Raw genomic sequence first — 9,189 nt, 5'->3', positions numbered from 1 at the left:
AAATACCTCTTTTTAAAAAGAGGAATACTTGGCATATAAAAAACTGAATTGAACCAATAGAGCAATGGAATTAAATCTCAGACTCACAGCTCAGCCACAGATATACAAGGTAATAAATTCAAATTAGAAAAGGAAGTTGATAGGCTACAGGGACAGTTTTTAAGAAGACAGTCACCTTCCTGTATTAAATGGCATGATTAAAAATTTTGATGATCTAACAACAAAATGACCAGGATATTTCTTAGTTAACAAGGTAAATGAAAGGTAATAAGAGAATCCAAGAAGATACATAGAGTTGAATGATGAAGCTGTGTCCTCAAATGAAGCAAACTAAACTGAAATGTGCTTTTTTTAAAAAAAGATTTTATTTATTTATTCGAGAGAGAGACAGAGAGTGCATGAGTAGAGGGAGGGGCAGAGGGAGAGCGTGAAGTAGACTCCCAGATGAGCAGGGAACCTGATGCAGGCTTGATCTCAGGACCCTGAGATCATGACCTGAACAGAAGTCAGATGCTTAACTGACCGAGCCACACAGGTGCCCCAAAATGTGTGCTTTTTTTTTTTTAAGGTTTTATTTATTTATTTATTTATTTATTTATTTATTTATTTTAAAAAGAGGAAGAGAGAGAGCGAGCGAGAGACTACATGTGTGCACGAGATGGGGGAGAGGCAGAGGGAGAGGGAGTCTCAAGTGCACTCCCGGCTGAGCACGGAGCCTGATGTGGGGCTCAATCTCACAACCCTGAGACCATGACCTGAGCTGAGGTCAAGAGTCGGATGCTCAACCAACCGAGCCACCCAGGCGCTGCATGAAGTGTACTTTTGAGTAAGGCATGGAATATGAGAAATGAGACTCTATTGGTCCTTAATATTCAGAATGTTCTGCTCCATGTAGCATAGATTACGAGTGTGAGATTATATATCCAAAGGGTTTAATCACACTGCTTGACTTTACAAATATTTCTAAACTCTTAACATTCTGAATGCTATCTACCAGTTTTACATTTTTGGAAACCTAAAACACAACAAGAAAATTTATTATGGTCATAGAACAATAATGCGTAAGTTAGAACCCTTGGCAATTTAGAAGTGATGGGGGTGTGGTGAGGGAGATGAAGAGCAGTGAGGGAATATGGATTTCCACATCTCGCACAGTTGGAATTCAAGGGATACTGGTTTACAATTGGTGTAAGAAATAAAGATTTGGGGCGCCTGGGTGGCACAGCAGTTAGGCGTCTGCCTTCGGCTCAGGGCGTGATCCCGGCGTTCTGGGATCAAGCCCCACATCAGGCTCCTCTGCTATGAGCCTGCTTCTTCCTCTCCCACTCCCCCTGCTTGTGTTCCCTCTCTCGCTGGCTCTATCTCTGTCGAATAAATAAAATCTTTAAAAAAAAAAAAAAAAGAAAGAAAGAAAGATTTGGTATAGTTTTACAAATAATAAAAGGGACCAATGGGAGAACCAAAAATACAAATTTAACAATATTTGTAAGATATAATGGGTAGTAGAAGGTATTAGATTTTTCATTTTCATGGCAAGAAATCAGCAAATACTGTTTAAAATTGCTAAATAACTGGGGCGCCTGGATGGCTCAGTTAAGTGTCTGCCGTTGGCTCAGGTCATGATCCCAGGGTCCTGGGATCCAGCGCCTCATCAGGTTCCTTACTCAGTGGGGAACCTGCTTCTCCCTCTCCCTCTGCCTGCTGCTCCCCCTGCTTGTGCTCTCTCTCTGTGTCAAATAAATAAATAAGATCTTTTAAAAAAATTAATTAAAATTGCTAAATAACAAACTAGATTTATAAGTATATTATCTAGACCTGTGATGTCCAATATGGTGGCCACCAAGCACATGGGACTATTGAACATTTGTAATGTTGCTAGTCTGAATTGATATGTGCTCTAAGTATGAAATACACTTAACATTTAAAAAAAACAGAATTTAAAATAGCTCATTCATAGTTTTTATATTGACTACATGTGAAAGGACAACATTTTGGTTAAATGGGATTAAATAAAATATAACATTAAAATTTTTTTTGTCCTTTCAAATATAGTTACTAAAGTAACTAATTGTGGCTCATATTATATTCCTATTGGATAGCACGGGTCTAGAATTTTAGAGCTAATCACCAGGGGCACCAAAACCAAAAAATGTTGAATTAGATCTCTCTAGAGAGTAGGCAGGTGTGGCGTGAGGGAAAGATTTCATGTTTTCATTTTGTGCCCTTTTGTATGGTCCAAATTTTTATTACCAAGTCCATCTATTATTCTTTAAGTAAACATCTGATAAAATACAGAGAAAATATAATGTGCAGTAAATAAAGATTATGGGCGAACTGGAGGCAAAAATCAAAAGAACAAAGTGAGGACAATAATTTAAATAAAGTTCAAAAACAAAATACCTTTCAGGGCACCTGAGTGGCTCAGTGGGTTAAGCGTCTGGCTTCACCTCAGGTCATGATTCCAGGGCCCTGGGATCGAGCCCAGTGTCAGGTTCCCTGCTCAGCGGGGAGTCTGCTTCTCCTTCTCCCTCTGCCCCTCCCTCTGCTCATGGTCTGTCTCTCACTCTGCTCTCTCTCTCAAATAAATAGATGAACTCTTAAAAAAAAAAAAAACAACAACCCAAAACAAACAAAATAACATACCTTTCCACATATAGGAAAGGAATGACTGGTAATTATAATTGGGAAGGGAGGTTAAAGTTATAAAATGTCTTATAGTGATCAATAGTGCATTTTTTTTAAGCTTAAAACTCAATGTTAGGGAATTGATGGTTTTCTGCAGATGAGATTAAACAATAAATGTAAAATAATTTTTATTTGAATTGTATTGTACAGGTTTATATTGTACAATTACATTGTAACCATGCATTGTGATGGTTAATACAGGTGTTATTAGCTTAAATAATACATACATGCTCCAATTTAACAAAGAGAGAGAACAGGTTGTGTTTACTCACCTTACTGAAGAAGCTTGTCCTTAACTGAAAGAAACAACAACGAACTTCAAAATCAATCGAACTTTAAATATTATCTCATAATTTCGAACTCCTGATTTTACAAAGCTGCTGGAAAAGTAACAGTCAGGGGAAAAAATTCAAATTTTCTATTAAAATTGCAATTAAAGAACAGCTTTTCTTAAAGGAATACTTAATAAAACTAACTTCACATAAGCCATTTGATGAACGTGTATATTCAAAATTTCTCACATTATTTATATAAAATTAAATTAATTTTCATATTAATTAGAAAAAATACAAGTTTAGACTTTCCTTCCTGATAGAGAGTATGTTTTCAGAGGTCATACTAGGGCGGGAACTTCTCTCTTCCCTTAAGAATTTGTTCTATCAAAAATTCCTGTAAATTTTTTGGTCGGGGTGACAGAAATCTAACATCAATACAAATCAATTGTCTTTTGGATCATTGCTTTTAAATTTTCTCCACTGTATGATTTTACAAAAGAGAGAAATATACCCCACTTTCACTTTTAATTGTCTTTAATTTCCCATTAGGACATCATTCCTTTGGCTAACATGTTGGTTTTTTAATTGATAGTTGCATGCCATGGCCAATGCTAACAGATGTAACTTCCTGTCAGTGAGGTATTGAGATCTGCTGGAAAAATTTTAATAAAAATATGGGTTGCCTGGGTGGCTCAGTCTTTAAGCATCTGCCTTCGGCTCAGGGCGTGATCCTGGAGTCCTGGGATCGAGCCCCACATCGGGCTCCTCTGCTGGGAGCCTGCTTCTTCCTCTCCCACTCCCCCTGCTTATCTCTCTCTCACTGGCTGTCTCTCTCACTGGCTGTCTCTGTGTCAAATAAATAAACAAAATCTTTAAAAAAATAAAAATAATTTATTCTAAAGAATAGGTTTTGATAGGAAAAGAGAAAATGAGGCATTAGAGAACACCAAGAGATTTAAACAAAGGAAGCAAGACAGAAATGGTTGGGCTCCGAGAAAACTATAGCAAACACCACCTACTTTGCAGGCTTAAAACTCAAGGTGCCTGGCTAGTGTGAGACCCTGAGGACATAAATTGGGATTGTAGCCTTTCATGTCCCTCGTGTGAAAACTGGGATGATTTTAAATGTAGCCTGATCTCAGGCTCAAGACTAGAGGGATATGGGAAATTCTCTCATCCAACATGAAAATATTGGGTTCTTATCCCAAAGCAGATTTAGGTAAAAATCAGTAGATCTAGGACAAGTTAAGGTGGAGAACAGTGCTTTAAAATATAAAGAGGTTTGCTAACGTACATTTTTATTGATGGATAGGTTTATTTCTTTGCGCAAATGAGATCTTAGTTTGGACCACCAAACATCACACTCAACTCTTCCTCCTAAAGTGCCCCCCCAAATATATTTCCAGTCATTTAAAATACATTTTAAATCAGCAGCAATCAAGGTCTCAGCCGATTTAAAATGACTGCTGTGACTCCTCAAGCAAAATTATACATTTAATATCTCTTGCCTTTCAGATCAGCAAATCCCCAAAGACTCGCTATAAATCTCTGCTTCCATCCCGTAATGACTTGGGCAGAAACATTCTGAATTAAATGATGCTGTGACGTGATTTATGTACATCTGGACTTTCAACCCAATGACTTCCCAGCACTCCATCAATCTTTATAAAGTCCTGGCAATGTACTTGAAAAGAATTGCGATGCTGTGAGTTTAAAGCGAGCTCTGGATTTTTGCCAATGTGACAAGATAAGAAGCTATGTGACCTGGCCCACACTGTGTAGCCGGAGCCGAAGGAGTGATTGCACTTTGGGCTCAGAAGCCCCCTGAGCTCTGCTGCTTGCCCTCTGCATTCAGCTGCCACAGCTTGACATGACTACTGCAGGGAGAGGGTGAGAGGAACTTCAACGCGGGGGCTTCTTTAATATTTCTTTCATGAGGTTAAGTTGAAACTGCTGGAGCATGCTTGCATTTTTACCCTCTTAATTTATTCAGATAGGCACCTCCCTAAACCTATACAATATAATTCAATAAGTCTGAAGATTGTATTATTGTTCCCAGTATTAGGTAACTCTTTCTCCCTATGAGGGGATTAAATCTTCCAGGGCCATGGACATCAGGTTTGGCTATGCAACTTGCTTTGGCCAATGAAATGTGGTCAGAAATGCTAGATGTGAGTCGTGCGTAAGAGCTCTAGGAGCTGTTGTGGGATTTCACCTTCATTCTTTTCCCAGAGCCAGGGGGCTGGCGGGTCCCAGATGGAGACTGCTCATTCAGCCTGAGTGGACTCCAGATGGAAGAGCCAAAGCCAACCTATGATTGGCATATAAAATGAGCAAGAAGAAAATTCTGTTGTTGTGAGATACTAAGGTCTGAGGGTAGAAGGTGTCTTTTGTTATTGTAACATAACTCAGTCTAAGCTGACTGATAAAATCAATATCCTTAATAGAAACTATAAGAACCGTCCAAACATGAGTAAACCAAAAAGATCAGCAAATCTTTGGCCAATAAGAGTGCTGTCTTATTTCTTGAGATTTGGATTTCTGCACTGCTGGCCTATCCTTTTTATTTGTCCTTTGGAAAATATTGGATATTGGGCATGTCGCTTTTAGGAATGCTCCTTGCCTGTACCCGAAGGGATCTCATACTCTTCCCTTTGCTTAACAGAATGGAGGTAGGTCTGGCCTCTCAAAGTGTAGAGATCTCTCTCTTAGCACTTATCCACTGATGACAGCATTAAGCCAGCCACAGTAAACTTCTCAGGTGAGAGATAATATCTGGGAAGATTCCTGGGAGAGCAGAGAAACTCAATTTACTGGTCAAGTGCGGAGAAGTATCTCTGGTAGACCAGTTAGACTGGTACAGTCTAAATGGCACTTATAGTCAAGGGGGGTGTAATTTTTGACACGTCTGGGGTTGTCCAAATCAAAGTGGAATATAATTTGGGGAACACCATCAGGCCATCAATCATTAAGATCTTAGTTCTAAATTCAATACCACCTTTAACAGACTATTATATAAACTTCAGTGCTCTTTTTGTCTTTAAAAATAACAATTGGATGGTTGCACAAGTCAGCTTGCCAGGGTTTTAATTGCAGTGATGCTGATTACTAATTGTATACCCTTGGGAAGCTACTTAAACTTTTCTGTACCAACGTCTTCTGTTAGGAAAGGAGGATGATAATACGACCTACCTCATATGGCCATTGCAAGGATTATACAAGTTAATAGGGGTAAAATGCTGAAATAGTTCTGTAAGTATTCAATTAATGTAAGCTAACATCATAAGCTATTTTACCTATCTCTAAAGGTTGCAAGGCTATGAGTTGCCTAAAAAGAACTTTATAAAATTTATGAAGCATTCTTTTTGCTGTTTCTTATTTCTCACCTTGCTTTATCACATGACTTATTTTTCTTTGATTGTGATTCTTTCAAGGATAGCAATAATTGAGGATGCTTACTGGATTCATTTGATGAGACCAGTATCTTCTTGTGAGACCACTGGAGTCAAAAATCATTTGTCTCCATAAATCAGTCTTAACATGCATGCCAAATGTGGTAAAATCTCCACGATTTGGTTGATTATTTGTGTCAAATTTTTATCCCAAGGTGACTTCCTTTCTGCACCTGGGCCTCTTTTCAAACCATGAAGACTGATTTTAGGAAACTAACACTAAGATGATGAATCCCATCACGAAGGAAGAAAAGAAAAAATCCATTTTCCTTGCATAACACAATGCTTGAAAGAGTCTTCATGATTTAGTAACTACCTACATTGTCCTCTTTCCCTCCCCACGGCTAATGTTCCTTGTGAGAAGTATTTCAAATTTTACAAAACTTTATTGAAACTTGTCTGTCATTTTGGTTTAGGACGTTAAAGAATTATTTCATCCTAATCCGCCCCCCCCCCCAATTACTGTGGAATCATTCTACTGAAAGTTGCAGAAATCAGATGTCCTGTCCCTGCCCCCCCCCCCCCCCCACACCCCGGAGTTTTCCACTGCCTCTATTTTCAAAGACCTCTGTCACGGTGTGTATTTACTTCTGCATGTTGGTTCAGATGTCTTTTCAAGTCAGGTGAGAAATACCAGAGGTCTATTGAAATTGACATCCTTCCTTAACAGCCTGTGTATGAAATGGACATGTTGGCTATGGCATTGGCCTGGGACACAAAAATCGAACGATTCAACTCAGTGAGCTAATGAGGTGATGGTTCAAGCACGGACACGAATTAGGAGGAAATGAGAAGGCACCTCTTGAAGAATTCAGAAGCTGAGGGTGTGTTTTTGTCCTGTGTTTTTTCTGGCAAATATTTTCCCACAGCCTCTTCTTCCTTCTTTGTCTTTTTCGGGGCATTGCACATAGCAATAGCACCACCTATTGGCCTAGTCCGTCCCCTCGCTTGCTGTCCTGCAGATTTTGCTAACTACTCCCCTGACAAGTATGGAGAATGCGGCTTACGGTTTCGCTGTTGTCACCCACCTCTTGTTTTCTACGGAGCAGCGTTGTCATACAGCAGCTTTGCTGTTAGTTCAATAGCTCACGGCTATTAAAAAAAAAATTTAAGATAAGCCATTTCTTAGCTCCTAAACTTTTTTGAAATTGTAAATTGTGGAAGTACCTTAAGTAATAGATGCTTTCGTTTTTCTGTTACAGTCAGTATAGGGTGACTCAATGAGCCATCCTGGGGCACACATAAAGTTAACTGCTTAGTAACACTGGCATCAGAAACCAGGGAGGTACTGTATGGTGACTAACATAATATAATAAAAAAACATTAAAATAAAAAAAAATAACACTGGCTAATTAGCCCAATTCAGCTTTATGTCCTTAACCTCAAGGATTGTTTCTGCTCGTAAGAACAGGCATAATAAACTTAGAGTTATGAGTTCCTATTAACTTCCTGTTTAAATGGCGCTAGAGAGTGTCCTAAGTGCGCGTACGCAGAGAATCTTAGAAGAGCTTTATGAAGAAATTACTCATAAGGGTAAAGATCCTGCTTGCAGAAAGCATGGAAATTCTCTTTTATTCCTATTTTTGTTGAATTGTGCAATTGATTGACCAGACTACATAGGTAAGTCAAGATTGCTTTAAAGCCGAATGGAAAGATCCCTGACCGAGATTGACTTAGAAAGAAATAACCACAGTGAGTGCTCATAGTCTCCCCACAGCTTCCTGATGTTTGGCTCCATAAAAGCAAAAGACTTGCCCACAATAAGGAGCTAAAATATATTTGAAAAACAAGGGAAGAGAAGAAGGAACAAGTACAAGGCCTATCAAACCATAGTGCATGTACGTCAAGCCCAAAGCAGAGCCTGAGAAGGGGATCTATTTTCTTCAGGAAAACCCCATGATGAAGGGGGTGCAGCCGGATAGCAAGGATGTGACTGTAAGTAAGGGCTAGTCTCACCCCCATCCCATGGCTGAGCTCTGGAGTAGAAGCCACATCACCACTGTGTATCCAGTATTGGTCAGTCATTGGCTGTAAGTTTGTCCCTGGTTGCATAGGGGTAGACATAACTTCCCTGGCAAGAAATCTCTTACAAGAGCTGAGGGCAATTCTCTGGAGAAGGAGCAGCTGGGAACCATTGGTACCTCAGTATCTAATATTCATAGCAATTGGGAAACGGGCACTCTGGTTCCTCTGGGGCATCTGGGTAAAGGGCTTCTGGGTGGGACTCTAAAATTGTGCTCCCACAGTGCACGTTTTTGGTTTTAGTTTTATGTTTAAACGCATTCAAATTCACCATCATTCATTTTCTTTAACTTTTCTGTTCCTGGTTTCTTTTTTTTTATTCAACTCTGAGTTGACTGGAATTCATCCTCAAGAATTTCCTTTTCCCAAATAGAATTCATGGGCACGATGGCTTGTATACTTGAAATGTTGGTTTTGTCTTTACACTTGAAGGACAATTTGAGGGGGGTATAAAATTCTTGAGTCCCAACTTTTCTTCTCAGTAGTTATAAATAGTACTTCAGTCTTCTGTTATTATTTCCAGAGAAAAGTATGAGATAAACTAACTTTTCTTTTGTATGTCCTTTACCTTTCCAGCCTGTGATTCCCACATGATTTTTTTTACCCTTAAACTTCTGAAATTTCACCAGCATATATGTTGATTTCTATGGTAGGCAGAGTAATGCTCCCCACTCCTATGCCAAAAGATGCCCACACCTGAATCCCTGGAACCCTGTCATTTTATATGGGAAAGGACCCTAGTAAATGCAATTAAG

The sequence above is a fragment of the Ursus arctos genome, unplaced genomic scaffold (assembly GCF_023065955.2).
Source record: "Ursus arctos isolate Adak ecotype North America unplaced genomic scaffold, UrsArc2.0 scaffold_16, whole genome shotgun sequence".
In the NCBI taxonomy this organism is placed as follows: Eukaryota; Metazoa; Chordata; class Mammalia; order Carnivora; family Ursidae; genus Ursus; species Ursus arctos.
Note: the sequence above shows the minus strand (reverse complement) of the source record.